We start from the raw sequence: 15,699 nt of genomic DNA, 5'->3' as shown, positions 1-15,699 counted from the left end.
GGAAGGTGTGATTCATGAGTTGGTACTGTAGAGGGTCAACCAAGCCTCTCAGGAAACGGTACTGCCGCTTGGCATCGGTGTTGACATCTTCAGGAGCATAGCGAGACAATTGTAGAAACCTGTCTCGGTACTCACTGACAGACAATGGCCCTTGCTTGAGGGCCAGGAACTCCTCCTTCTTCACTGTCATCAGACCTGCAGGAACATGGTACTGACGAAAGCTACCTCTGAACTCTTCCCAAGTGATGGCGTCAGGGTGGGCATGGGTGGCAAGGTAAGACTCCCACCATGATTGGGTTGCTCCTCTCAACAGACGGGGACCATACAGGACCTTCTCCCTATCATCGCACTGAGCGGTATGCAACTCCCGCTCCACAGTGCGTAGCCAGTCTTCAACATCCATGGGGTCAGAAGAGTGAGCGAACGTTGGTGGATGACCTCTCATGAATTCAGCACGCTTGTCTCTGGGCATCTGAGGCATTTGAGGCTGAGGTGGGGCCTGCTGCTGCTGCTGCTGAATGGCGGCCAAAGTCTGACCGATGGCTTGAACTGCCTGAGTCTGCATCAGAAACATCTGCTCGATCGACATCGGGGGCGGGGGCGGCAGGTGCTGTTGCTGGGGCACTTCCTCCTGTTGAGCGGCTCGCTCCTGCTGAGCACGCCTTCCTCCTCTGCGCCTGTTCTCTGACATCTGCAGAATGCAACCACACATCAGAACTGATCTGGCAAATCTTGCAGCATAAGAAAAGAGTATAGAATTCTTCAACAACACTGAACAGATGAGCATCTTCACTGATCTCTAACACAGACCACACAGCTTCTCAGATAAAGAGGAAAGTGGAATGAAAGGTTTCCCAACTATATAACTAACTCCATTAACATAATAGGTAAACCAAAATGCAGGGGATACCCACACTCTGGTGACAGTCATTACAAAGATCCAAACCAAACATAGTTCATCATGACAAACATAGATGCACAGGATATAGCAAACTACCCTATCTAACTAAGACTAACTAAGACCGAGACTAACGCTAAGACTGTAGCTTCTACGTATGTATATTTCGTATTAATTACAAGATCCAACTCTAACGATCTATGGTTCTAGATTTATCTTGGTCTTGCAGTCGGGATTGCCATAAGACTGGTGTCCACGCCGAGGTGAGCGGTACGGGTGCTGAGTCCCGACGGGAGCGGGGGAACCATCGTCCAGGTGACGACGTTCCGCGCGCTCAGCCCGCAGCAGGGCGATCTCAGCACGAGCCCTACTCGGCTCGTCTAATGCATGGTCCAGCTCCGTGTTTAGCACGGCGGCTAGGTTGACTGTGCTGCTCAACCTAGGATTGCCCTCACCGACAGGTGAGACAATCACGCCTCCTGTGCTGCCAGATGGACGGCGGGGGTAATACTCCAGGTCAAGGCCGTCAGCTACCCCACCGAAAACCGAGCAGTAGTGCGAAAGCGCACGCCGTGCAGCATATTGCATGGCAGCCTCAGCTGAGTCCCGCTCAGAGATAGAATAGTGCTCTGAGCAGGCCTCCGCACCCTGGAGACTGTTCTCCGGGCGGCGCACCAAGCAGGTTGCCTCCCAGCGGTCTGGGTAGACCCCGCGACTGTGCTGGTAGACCACACAGCGATACTCGATGGACCAAGTATGCCGGTTAAGTGCCCGACGTAGCAGGGTGTCGAGCGCATCGTGGAAGTGACACCCGCGAGCAGCGTCGCGAGTGATGGGTCGAGCAACCCATCCTTCCGGCTCAGGGTTAGCAGAAAGGTCGGTGTCGGGGCTCGAGCTGTCGTCGCCACCTCCGTCGTCTGGGTCTCCTCCAGCAGCCACTCCAGAAGCTGGGGCGCCCAGTGGTGGTGCAGGGGGCGCCTCCAGGGGAAGCACAGGGGAGCAGCTCCTCACGGACTCTATCTCCTGTTGGAGCGAGAAGGAAGAGCCCTGCTGCTCCTGTCGTCGACGTTCCTGCTCCTCATGCAGGTGGTGGTGCAGTCTCTCCAAGTGGCTGGACTGTCCGGCCACGGGACGGCGAAGCGGACGCTCAGCAAGGCGGGAGGGTAAGAAGGGGATGACGGACTTTCGTGCAGTGTGTCTAAGTCGAGCCATCTACAAAAGACATCGCAAGCAGAAGGGTGAGAACAGAATCAATATGACCAGCAAGTAATGAATCATAAGTAAATGAAGGATTAGAATAAAACACAATTTTCAGCAAGGTATATTATATAGTAGAACATAGGTTTGGTCGGTATGACCAACTTTTGAAAGGATATCAAAGTCAAGGCAGGGACAGAGGTCTATAGTCCTTAGAACGACCATTCTACTCTAGGTTAGCGGTCCTACAGTCAGCACGGCTTTGATACCACTTATGTCACACCCGGTTTTAGAAGGCAAACCGAATGCGAACCATGTACGTGCCAGGATCAGTTATTCACGTACACAGCAGTTACATAACATGGACATCATCACACAGTGCTCAAAATAGTATTAAAAGGGAAATAATAGTCGATTACATCATACGTCTGAGACGTCCATATAGTCCTTACAATAAATCAAAGTGCGGAAAAGAAACGTAGATAACCGCGGCCTTCACAGGCAGCCGACTGGGGGTTGCCGCTAACCCACGCCTAGAACTCGTCGTAGTCTTGGAACTCCTGGAAGTCTCCTTCCACAGCTTCATCTTCGCCTGAGCAATGGTTGCAATGCTGACAACCTGGGGATGGGGGGGTTTGGTGTGTAGAGCAAGGGTGAGTACACATCAACATACTCAGCAAGTATCCTGTTTGGCTATAGTGGACTAGCTTTATGTGGGGATAAGTCAAGCAGTTGCTTTTAGTTGGTCAGATTATTATTTACTAATAGAAAGCCAAGTTTTAGCATTAACCCAAGTTATTAACCCGATGTACCCTTTCCAAACGGAAAGAATACCACTTACCAGCACCATAGTCATAATCAAAACCATCGATCTCATAGCCACCTGTACCATAATGTCTCTGATCAAGTACCACTAATCACTGGAGCTCCCTTGGCCGCTCATAACCGCGAGCACGGCTGATATATCAGTTTTTCAAACACTCTGCAGAGGTTGTGCACTTTACTCACAAGCCGTGATTCCCTCTTGCCTCGGGCCGATCAAACCCTTAAACACTACCAAGGTGAATAGGCAGGGTTTCACTACGTAGCCTTTACAAAGATTCCCCGGGGCTGTAGCCGCCCGTTAGGTTTCCTAAATGTACCGCACTCCTCCCCAAGGGACGAATCAACCTTGGCAGAGCGAGCCGCATACACCGAGCCCCATTGACGGCACGACGGCGAAGCGAACTACACCCCGGATCCTCTAATTATTCAGCTAAGGGCACCCCATTCCACCCTCATGGTTGCACTGTTTTCCCGGGCGGTCATCCATAGAACAGGTCCTTACGGAGAGGCACTCGAGAAACCGCTCGAGCCCCCTTGATGACCACAAGTACAACATCATAATAAGAGAAGGGAAAACAGCGTATCATAGATAATCTCATCATGTTCATTGATTAGAGTTGAGCAATAGCATAAAGCTAAACAATAATAATCCAACCCAGATAGGTAGACAAGGACATGGATAACAAAAGCTAGTCAATCCTTAGGCATAGATGTGTAAAGCAGGGGGTGAATTAAATAATGAATAGGACAGAGATAGGTCAAAGGACACTTGCCTCCACCAACCGACTGCTGCTCAGGGGCTTCTCCTGCGAGTTCCTCGGGCTCTTCAACCGGATCGTTCTCTAAGCGGGTGCAAACATACATACATCCATCCATTAAAATTAGGAAACCAACAGTACACCATACAAGAGAACAAGTAAAGCAAATATGCATAGAATACCACATACGATAATGGATTTACCTTGGTTAGAAAGAAACGAGGGAAGGTCTCGCAGGGGTTAAGGCTTATGCTCGAGGGGCACTACGGGTAAACGGATGACTAGACGTCACGCGCTCTCGTTCCAGTTGGTTCCAACAAACGGATTAGCTACATGCACTAATGTAAACGCGATCACTTTTAGTAGATTAACATTGAATAAGATAGATGATTGACTATACAAATTAACTAACGTAGACAATTTCCAAATTGAGACTCCTACCTTATTAATATAAACAACGTGATTAGCGCATATAGGAAACGGGGGGTAGACGGGGGTTAGGGGGTAGATGATCGTGTCGCGGGCACGACGAGCTACGCCGGAACACTGCGCGAACATGCGCACGCGCAAAGCCACACTTAACGTGCTGCGAACGAGTCGCGCATGCGTCGGGGCCGTGCGCTGGCTGAGCTCGAGGCCACGCTGAGGGCCGGCACGACGCGAGCAAGGCACGGCGGGGCGAACGGGCAAGCACGCCGGAGAAAGCGAGCGCGGGCGAGCGAAGATACGGCCGGAAGAGGCCGAGCGCGAGGACGGGCGGCCGAGCCGGGGCACGGGGGCGGTTGAACCGGGGGGCGGCCGAGCTCGCCGGGAGGCGGGCGGCCGAGCGGCGGGGGCCGAGCGGGCGGGGCGGCGCGGGTCGCTGGGGCGGCCAGGGAGCCGGCCGAGCGGGCGGGCGGCGCGGGCTCGCCGGACGAGGGCGCGGCCGGGCGCGAGCTCGCCGGGGGCGAGGCGGGGCCGGCGTGGGCACGGCGAGGCGGGGCCGGCGCGGGCGCGGCTCGCCGGAGCGGGCGCGAGCGCAGCCGGGCGCGGGCGGCGCGGGGTGGCCGGGGCCGGGCCGAGCTCGCCGGGACGGCCGAGCCGGGGGCCGAGCCGGGCGGGGTCGGGGCGGGACGCGGCCGGGCGGGACGCCGGGGGCGCGGGCGGCCGAGCTCGCCGGGCGCGGGGGCGCGGGGAAGGGCAGGGCGCGGCCAGGCGGGACGCCGGGGGCGCGGGCGGCCGAGCTCGCCGGGCGTGGGCGGGGCGCGGGCGGCCGAGCTCGCCGGGCGCGGGGGCGCGGGGAAGGGCGGGGCGCGGCCGGGCGGGCGGCGCGGGGAAGGGCGGGGCGCCGGAGGGAGGAGAGGGAGGAAGGAGAGGGAGGGGGGAGGGGGGAGCCTCACCGGCGGGCGGGGAGGGGCGGCGGCGACGGCTCGGGCGAGCAGGGGAGGGCGACGTCGGCGGTTAGGGCAGGGGTTAGGGTGAGGGAGGGAGAGAGAGAGATGACGGGCGGGGCCCGCGGGAGGATTTTTGGAAAAAAAGAAAAGGGGTGGGGGGCGGCTGGGCCGGTTGGGCCCAAAGTGGGGGAGGGAGGGGGCGCGCGGCTGGGCCGGCGCGGGGCCCACGCGGGAGGGGAGGGAGGGGGCGGCTGGGCCGAATAGGGGAGAAGGGGGGGAGAGAGAGGGAAGAAAAAGAAAGAAAAGAAGAAAAGGCTTTTTCCTTTTTTCTAATTTCTAATTTTCTCTAGACGAAAGCATTCACATTTTTAATCAATCAAAAAGTATGCATGGTTCGGCATGGTGCATCACTCAAAATAAAGTGTTTTAAGGTTTTGCTTTACACGAGGTCTAAAGCCAAAACCCGCTATAACTTTGAAAAAGATCAAGGTTTAGCGAGGGAACGGGAAAAGAAAAGAGTAACACCTGAATTTGGTGAGAGAAAAGAAGAAAAAATTCTACCCCCAAATTCAGGGCGTTACAACATCTCTCCATATTTACCCTGACACTCACCCACATTTTTAAAGCCTCATTTGTTCCATTTCAATCCGAGTGTTGTTTTCCCTATCCCGCTCTTGTTCATTTCCTTTTCCTTTGTCTCGTTGCAAGTCTTGTCTTACCTTAACTCCATCCTTCATGAGCTTTTGTTCGATATCATCCTTACCTTCGCAATAGGTGGATCCTGCCTCGATGCTTATTCTAGGTCGGCTATTTGAAATCTCCTATTTTCTAACTCAATTTGAGAGCAGTGTTTTACCTATCTCACCCTTTGCAATATCCTCTTCCTTACCATGTGCGAGCCTTGACGTTACTACATTCTTTGTTGTACTTATACCACTGGCCCTTCTATGCCTTTATCTTCTCTCTTACACGCCCGTCCATCATCGCTTTTGACCCTTGCGATGTTTATGTCTTTACCTAAATGCTTACCTTGATTTTATCTTTTAAAAGTCTCCCCTTTCTTTCAACCCAGTTTGAGAGCTGTGAATTACCTATCTCTCCCTTGATTTATTTTCACTTCTTGTCACCTTACAAGTTTTGTCTTAATTCCATCCTCGGTTGTGTGTTTTATTTGCTACCACCATTACCTTGTCATCCATCAGTCTTGCTTTGATACTTATCTTTATTCTTATTCTTTAAAAAATCTCCTCTCTTCCACCTCAATTTAAGAGTGGCAGTTTACCTATCTGGCCCTTGGACGTACCCTCTCCTTTTCTGTTTGTAGGTCTTGTCTTAACTCCATCCTTTGTGGTACTTATATTCTTGGTTCTTATGCACATTTACCTCCTCTCCTACATCCTCGTCCGTTATCACCTTTAAACCCTCGTGATACCTATGCCCTTGCCCACATGCTTACATTGAACCTACCCCTTTGAGCCTCCTCTTTTCCATCCCTGTTCGGGGATAATGCCTCATCTATTTCATCATTGACTGCTCCCCCTTCTTTGACACCTTACCAGTTCTGTCAAAAAAATCCTTTGTTGTGTGTTCGACCATTATCACCTTAACCCTTGTCGTCCCTCGATCCTTACCTTGATGCTTGCCCGCATTTTAAAGCCACCTCTCCCATTTCATTCCAAGAGTGAGGACTTGCCCATCTCGCTCTTGTCCGTTCCCTTTTCCTCTGTCGCATTGCAAGTCTTAGCTTTTGCTCGATATCACCCTTACCTTCCTAATATCTAGATCTTTCCATGATGCTTACCCTATGCCTACCTTTTGAAATATCATTTCCTATTTTGATTTGAGAATGATGTTTTACCTATCTTGACTTTGGTTGCATTCTCTCCCCTGTCGGTTACAATCCTTGCTTTAGCTCCATCCTTTATAGTGCTCATGCCCTTATTCTGTATCTCTTATTATTCCCCTTGCCTTTCGATGGCCTTAGAATAGTTTTCCCTTGGTAAGGAAAGACCACCATTTAATTAAAAGTTACGTATAGCAACGAGATGTTTGTTGTTGTATGCTTGTGTTGTTTGTCTTTGTGTGATGACTGATTTGCTTCTTTGTGATGAGTGTTGATGTGTTGTGGCCCTTGGTCCGCAATGACATCAGTTTACTAGTTGAGTGCCATAGAGTTAAGTAGTTGGGTTCTCCCCCTGCTCTCTCTAATCTGTCTATACTTACGTTTTCTCGCTATTCTTTCCTCTCACACCTGTCCATTTGGCAACCTCCAACCTCTCTTAATCGGTCAAGATCAGAGTTGGCAGCATCTTCACCAAGTGCGTATCAATGCTTCTGTTAAGGGGGTTAGCCGCTAATCCCAATGAAGGCAATGCGATCAACATCAACCAACAAGATCGGAGTGGCGCAACGGAAGCATGTGGGGGTCCTAACCCACAGGTCCAGGAGATCCTCAAGAACTGCATCAATTAGTCTCGAGCATCTGAAAGTCAAAGCAACAAGTTCGCAAGTTAAGGTTGCAGACTGAAAGCCAACTCAAGAAGGTCATGATCAACCAATGAACCAATCTCATTTTCTTGCTAGCCTCTTCTTGAATCTCGAGGGCGAGATTCTGTTAAGGGGGTTAGATTTGTAACACCCTGAATTTGGGGACATAAAATTTCTTTTCCAATATCCACCAAATTCAGGTGTTACTCTCTCTTTTACTTGATCTTTCTTTTCTTTTCCCTAAATAGTGGGGAATTATTTTGTATTATATCTACGTGTAAGCCTAGTAAATTAAAACCCTATGAGCGCTTTGATTGTCACATCATGCTGGCGTATACTTTCACTTTGTTTGATGAGTGATTTTGTGGAGCATGGGTTTAATAAGGAATTCAATTTAACATCGTGAAGAAAATAGGAAAGAACAAAAGATAAAGAAAATGGAAAATAGAAAGGAGCCCCCCTTCTCTCTTGGGCCGGCTCTTTGGCAGGCCCAGCCCCCCCCCCCTTCCCTTCCCGCCGTGGGCTGCCTGGCGGCCCAGCCGCGCGCCCCCTCCCCCTTTGGGCCCAGCCGGCCCAACCGTCCCCCCTCCCCTTTTCTTTTTCCAAAAATCCCCTCCCCGCGGGCCCCGCCCGTCATCCCCTCTCTCTCTCCCTCACCCTAACCCTAGCTGCCGCCGCCTCTCCCCTGCCCTAGCGCCACCGCCGCCGCCTCCCCGGCGCCGCCGCTGCGCCGTCCTCCCCTCCGGTGAGGTTTCTCCCTCCCCCTCCCCCTCCCTCCTCTCCCCTCCCTCCTCCTTCCCTCCCGTCGGCGTCCCCCGCCCCCGCGCCATGGGCGCGCCCGCCTCGGCCCCGGCGAGCTCGGCTTCGGCCCCGGCCGCCCCGGCCTCGCCCGCGCTCGGCCGCCCTCCCCGCGCCGCCCTCGCTCGGCCGCTCCCGGCGAGCTTGGCCCCGGCCCCGGCCGCCTTCGGCTCGGCCGCCCTCGGCTGCCCGCGCCCGGCCACCCCGCGCCGCGCCGCGCCGCCCCGCCCCCGTCGCGCTCGGCCCTGGCCTCGGCCGTCCCGCACCCGCCCTCCCCGCGCCGCTCTCCGGCGAGCTCGGCTCGGCCGCCCGGCCTCGGTCGCCTCGCCCCGCTCGGCCCCGCCCCCGGCCGCCCTCGGCCACCCCGTCCCGCGCCCCCTCGACCGCCCGACCCATGCCCGGCGAGCTCGGCCGCCCCCGTGCCCCAGTTCGCCCGCCCGCCCCCGCGCCCGGCCTCGCCCGGTCGCGTCCTCGCTCGCCCGTGCTCGCTTGCCCCGGCGTACTTGCCCGCTCGCCCCGCCGTGCCTTGCTCACGTCGTGTCGGCCCCTGCGTGGCCTCGAGCTTGGCCCAGCGTGCCTATGGCACGCGGCTTTGAGCCCGGCTAACGTACGGTCCCGACGTGCGCACGGCTAGTCCGTGGCATGTGCGTGCGGCCTCGCGCGCGTGCCCGCGTTGTGCGCGTGCCTTGGCACGACTCGTCGTGCCTTCGTCTACCCCCCCCCCCCCGTGTCCTATGCGCGCTAATCATGTGTTTATATTAATAAGATAGGAGTCTCAATTTGGAAATTGGTTACGTTAGTTAATTTGTATAGCTAATCATCTATCTGATTCAATGTTAATCTACTAAAAGTGGCCACGTTTACATTAGTGCATGTAGCTAATTCTTTTGTTAGAACCAATTGGAACTAGAGCACGTAATGTTTAGTTATTCGTTTACCCGTAGTGCGCCTCGAGCATAAGCTTTAACTCTCGCGAGACCTTTCCCCATTTCTTTCTAACCAAGGTAAATTCATTATCGTATGTGATATTCTATGCATATTTACTTTATTTGTTCTCTTGTATGGTGTACTGTTTGTTTCCTAATTTGAATGGATGGATGTATGTGTGCTTGCAATCGCATAGAGAACGATCCGGTTGAAGAGCCCGAGGAACTCGCAGGAGAAGCCCCTGAGCAGCAGTCGGTTGGTGGAGGCAAGTGTCCCTTGACCTATCTCTGTCCTATTCACTCTTTAATTCACCTCCCGCATTACACATTTATGCCTAAGGATTGACTAGCTTTTGTTATCCATGTCCTTGTTTACCTATTTTGGTTGGATTATTATGGTTTAGCTTTATGCTATTGCTTAACTCTAATCAATGAACATGATGAGATTATCTATGATACGCTGTTTTCCCTTCTCTTATTCTGATGTTGTACTTGTGGCCTTTAAGGGGGCTCGAGCGGTTTCTCGAGTGCCTCTCCGTAAGGACCTGTTCTATAGATGACCGCCCGGGAAAACAGTGCAACCATGAGGGTGGAATGGGATGCCCCTAGCTGAATAATTAGAGGATCCGTGGTGTAGTTTGCTTCGCCGTCGTGCCGTCAATGGGGCTCGGTGTATGCGGCTCGCTCTGCCAAGGTTGATTTGTCCCTTGGGGAGGAGTGCGGTACATTTAGGAAACCTAACGGGCGGCTATAGCCCCGGGGAATCTTTGTAAAGGCTATGTAGTGATGCCCTGCTGGGTCACCTTGGTAGTGATCAATGGAGAGTCATGATCTCCGGGCAGAAAGGGAATCACGACTTGTGGGTAAAGTGCACAACCTCTACAGAGTGTTTGAAAACTGATATATCGGCCGTGCTCGCGGTTATGAGCGGCCAAGGGAGCTCCAGAGATTAGTGGTACTTGATCAGAGACATTATGGTACAGATGGTTATGAGATTGATGGTTTTGGTTATGACTATGGTACTGGTAAGTGGTATTCTTTCCGTTTGGAAAGGGTACATCGGGCTAATAACTTGGGTTAATGCTAAAACCTGGCTTTCTATTAGTAAATAATAATCTGACCAACTAAAAGCAACTGCTTGACTTATCCCCACATAAAGCTAGTCCACTACAGCCAAACAAGATACTTGCTGAGTATGTTGATGTGTACTCACCCTTGCTCTACACACCAAACCCCCCCCCATCCCCAGGTTGTCAGCATTGCAACCACTGCTCAGGCGAAGATGAAGCTGTGGAAGGAGACTTCCAGGAGTTCCAAGATTATGACGAGTTCTAGGCGTGGGTTAGCGGTAACCCCCAGTCGGCTGCCTGTGAAGGCCGCGGTTATCTACGTTTCGTTTTCGCACTTTGATTTATTGTAAGGACTATATGGACGTCTCAGACGTATGATGTAATCGACTATTATTTCCCTTTTAATACTATTTTGAGCACTGTGTGATGATGTCCATGTTATGTAACCGCTGTGTACATGAATAACTGATCCTGGCACGTACATGGTTCGCATTCGGTTTGCCTTCTAAAACCGGGTGTGACAGACTCGTACCCCTTCGCCGAGGCAAACTTTCTAAAGAGTCCTCGGGAAATCTTGAAACTAACCCGCCGTCCACGTGCTATGGTGGAATATTTAAAACAGGGCCCTGGATCTTTATAAACTAGCCCCAGCGCTCTGTAGAATTTGTACCAGCAGTCCTTAGCTCTTGTTTTCAGTAAATAGAATTTTAGAAAGTGATTTATAATATAGAATAATCTTAGAAAATGCATAACTTTCACATTTTAATTCCAAATTGAGTCATTCCAGTTGCAATAATTTTGTTTTAATATTGTCTATCAACTAGTAACATTGTTTAGTCATGAAACTAGAATTAAAATTGTTCATTAGGATTAATCTATTCTAAGCACTAAATAATTTCGGAAATTCATAACTTGGTAATCATAGCTCCGAATTTAGCGGTTCTCGATCCCACGATCTCGTAGCAACACGTAGATCATTATTATTCAGTTCTTACATTTGGTGTGATGTTAATTTTGCTTATACCATGTCTGTTTGTATTGCTACGACTAGCAGCGAGGTTACGAGTCACCTGAAGAGCAAGTTGGTACCTAGAATCTCAAGTGCCAGGCAAGTTATGCCCTTGATCACTTCTTTTTACCCAGTCATGTTCTGATTAATCATAATGATCTGCATAGGTTAATTTTGATGGGACCTAATAGGTTACCCTAGTTTGACTATCTTTATGCCTTGTTTACCACTGAACTTTTTGGGTAGTACTTGCTAGTGCTATATGTGGATTTGGGCATTGGGATACACATTATTCATACTTTTGTTATCAATTGTTATTTACTGTTCATGATAAGATCATTATGTTAATTGGAACATGGAGCGACCACCCAGGAAAACAGTGCTACCACAAGGGTTTAATGGGACGCCCTTGGCTGATTAATTAGGAAAGCTAGTGGAAGACTACCTCACCTGAAAGGGGCAAGGGCAGTAGGGGAGTGGTCAGTGTGGGGAGGTCCTTGGTTGATTTTGCTGCGATGGCGGTCAGGCGAGGGATCCCTACATTGGAGCTTCCTATAAATTGTAGCGGGTTTTCTGAAGCTAGTGGAACTTTGTAAAGGCCTCGTAGTGTTACCCTGCCTCGCTTCCTTGGTAGAGGTGTATGGGGCCCGTACAACCCCGTGGCAAATGGGTAACATGACTTGTGGGTAAAGATGTGCAACCTCTGCAGAGTGTAAAACTGGTATACTAGCCGTGCTCACGGTCATGAGCAGCTCGGACCCTCACATGATTAATTTATGGAACTAATTTCAATTTGTCATATGCATTGCATCGCAGGTGATGTTATTACTTTTGTTCTACTACTTAATTGGGTTGGTATTTACTTATACTTAGTAATTGCTAATAAAATTTTGACCAACTTTAAAAGCAATGCTCAGCTCTAACCATCCTCTTTGGTAAGCCTTACACTTCACGTGAGCTCCCACCTTTGGCAAGTTCATGCACATTATTCCCCAGAACTTGTTGAGCGATGAACGTATGTGAGCTCACTCTTGCTGTCTCACACCCCCCCCCAACATAGATCAAGAACAGGTACCCCAGGATGAGGCGCATGGAGGATGTTGCGATGTGTTCCTGAGAGGTCTAGGTCGTCGTCTCCCAGTCAACTTTGGGTTGCTGGACAGTTGTCTCCTTATAATGTAATTATTTATTTTGTATAGAACTCCTATTATATAGTAAAGATGTGACATTCGATCCTATGCCACTATGCATCATATGTGTGAGACTTGGTCCCAGCACACCTGGTGTTTATGTTCGCGCCCGGGTCTTGGTGCCCCTGAAACCCGGGTGTGACACCTTGGTTGAGGACGAATCGACCGAGCTCCCCCTCGATCGTCTCCCGCTTGGTGATCTTGGTCACCTCATCTCCTTCGTGCGCGGTTTTTAGGATGTCACAAATCTCCTTCGCACTCTTTAACCCTTGCACCTTATTATACTCCTCTTGACATAGAGAGGCGAGGAGTATAGTAGTGGCTTGGGAGTTTGTTGGAACTTGCTACCAGGTGCAAGGGGAACCAACGGGGATGAGAGTTGACGTAAACAGGGTTCTCGCACGAGATGGCAAAAGCTCTGTTAATCTAGCCTCTCACGGGCACTATGAGGGGGTATTTATAGGTATCTGAGCGCCCAGCGTCTCGTGTTAAGGACGCATGTGCCCTCAGACACGCCACCCTTCGCTCGAGGCCTTCGCTGCAGTCGTTGGTCCAACGGAGATAAAACGGCCAGGGACACCCTTCGCCCCATACAACATCAGACGAAGGCCTGCGACGAGGTCATCCCACTGTGCGGCCTCGTCCAGCTCGGAGGCCCACGTGTGATCCGGCCCATTGTAACGGGCCCTGCGTGGCCGCTGCGTGTTACGGGCCTAATTTGTAAAGGCATCCCTGTAATTACAGTCTGTAACCCTGCTTTATGGGAATATTCTGGGGATAACCTAGGTGTCTGAGGGCACATGCGTCCTTAACACGAGACGCTGGGCGCTCAGATACCTATAAATACCCCCGCACAGTGCCCGTGAGAGGCTAGATTAACAGAGCTTTTGCCATCTCGTGCGAGAACCCTGTTTACGTCAACTCTCATCCCCGTTGGTTCCCCTTGCACCTGGTAGCAAGTTCCAACATTTGGCGCCCACCGTTCGTGCTACGAGAAAACCACCCGCGATGGCACCCAAGAAAGCTAACTCGAAGGCTGACAAGGCTGCGAAGGCAGCACTACTTGCCGCAAGAAAGGGCAAGGCCCTCGCCCTCACCCAATCCACCCACCAAGAGGCCACTGAAGATGACGTTCTCCGCACCTGCGAAGACGACACTCTCCGCACCTGCGGCCCTGAAGGACAATCGCAACCACCCCCAGGCTTCGCCCCACTGGAAGGCGCGGACCTCACCGAGGACGGTGAAGTCCTTGGTGTCTCAGCGGAAGAACAACTACAGCTGCGCGCCCTGCGCCTCAAGAACCGCAATCTCCAGAGGCAGAAAGAGATACTGGAGGCCAAGCGCCAGCGCGTGTCCGCACTAGCCAAAGTGCGGCAAATGATACGCGACGAAGAGCAGAAGGCCCAGGACCTCGAGCGGGAGATCGCGCTGATGCAGCGCGAAGGCCACCTTGGCCTACAGCACGGGCCACCCCTGCAGCAGCGCGCACAACTGGAAGACACGCGCGAAGGCCACCTCGGCCTGCAGCATGGGCCACCCCTGCATCAGCGCGCACAACCGGAAGACCTGCGTTTCCCCCAGCGCGACCACACCTTCCCGCACGCCGCGCCATTCCAAGGGGTCAACTACCTCGACGAGCGAAGTCCCCTGGCGCCACACCTGCAAGTGATGCCTTGGCCCGCTAACTTCCGGGCAGGGACCTATCCCAAGTACAACGGCAGCACCGACCCAGCACAATACATAATGAGTTATCAGGTTGCCGTTGCATCTTCCGGAGGGGACGACGCCACAATGGCCAAGTCTTTCATCATTGCCCTCGAAGGCCCAGCTCTCACCTCGTTCACCAGGTTGCCTCCGCTGTCCATTGATTCCTGGAGAAGCCTCCGGGATAAGTTCCTGCTCAACTTCCAAGGGTACCGCCCAGACACCGACGCCTTGGCCGAACTCTCGCTCTGCAAGCAGCTGGAAAAGGAGACTCTGCGGGAGTATTACCGCAAATTTTTAACACTCAAGTCACAGCTGCCCTCAGTCGATGACCAGATCGCTATCCACTACGCTATCAGTGGCCTTCGCGCCGACGTCCTCTATAGCCACTGCATCAGAGATCCGCCCAAGAACCTCCAGGAATTATATCAGCTGTTTGAAAAATACGCCAAATCCGAAGAGCTTCACCAGCGCAAGGTTGAGTCCCAAAGGAAGCCCAAGGATGCTCCACAGTCCAGCCGCACGTGGACGAGGACTCCGCAGCAAGACTCCGGGCGAGACGGCCGCAATCAACAGCAAGTGCACAACATCGCCAACCAGCACCCCGCTGCTGACGCCCCTCGTCGCTAGGAATATCCCCCCCAGTGCCGCGGAAATGGAACTCGCGGTAGGGGTCGGGGGCGTGCGCAGCCGCCGCACTGATTCTACTACCTCTTCCATGGCGAAGACTGCGCCCACCAAACCAAAGACTGCCCAGAAACGAAGGCCACCAAAAACAGGATGGCACGGGCGCAGCCAGCCGACAACCCCAGAGTTGTCGCACACACTTACCAGCAACCCCCTCCACCATATTGCTTCATCAGAATGCCGGAGGGACTCAAGAACGCTGGGTCCACCTTCTCCAGGCTTACCAAGACAGTGCTTACGGGGCAGGTTGGCAGAAATATATTCACATATGTGGACGACATCATCGTCGCCAGCAAGAGCAAGGCGGACCTGTAACACCCCAGGTGTTACTCAGGGTGTCCATCCCAGGGTTACCCCTTTTTCCCATTATCACATGAAGACTGATTTGGGCAAAGTATACCAAACTTGGAATTCTAGGTCCTAAGCAAGTGTAATCCACCTTGGATGTCATGCCCTAGCTTATCATGCACATCTAAGTGGGGATCTCCCAAAACCCTAAAGCAAAACCCCCATAGGCAATGGGAACCCTAATTGAAGCCATGATCAAAAGATCATGTAAACCTTATGATCATGGTTTGGGCCAAATATAAAAGTTGTAGTACACTTAATAACCTACAATTAATAGTAAGGAAGTACCCCCAAAAAGTTTTCAGAAAAGCCCTAAACAGTTCACCTAAGATTAAGCACAAGGGAAAATTCAGTTTTTGCCTAAGTATAAAAACTAACCCTTGCACAAAGACTCCATATGTTCACCTTAATCCCCTTTTCAAAACCCTT

This window comes from Zea mays, chromosome 6 (assembly GCF_902167145.1).
Source record: "Zea mays cultivar B73 chromosome 6, Zm-B73-REFERENCE-NAM-5.0, whole genome shotgun sequence".
Lineage (NCBI taxonomy): Eukaryota > Viridiplantae > Streptophyta > Magnoliopsida > Poales > Poaceae > Zea > Zea mays.
Note: the sequence above shows the minus strand (reverse complement) of the source record.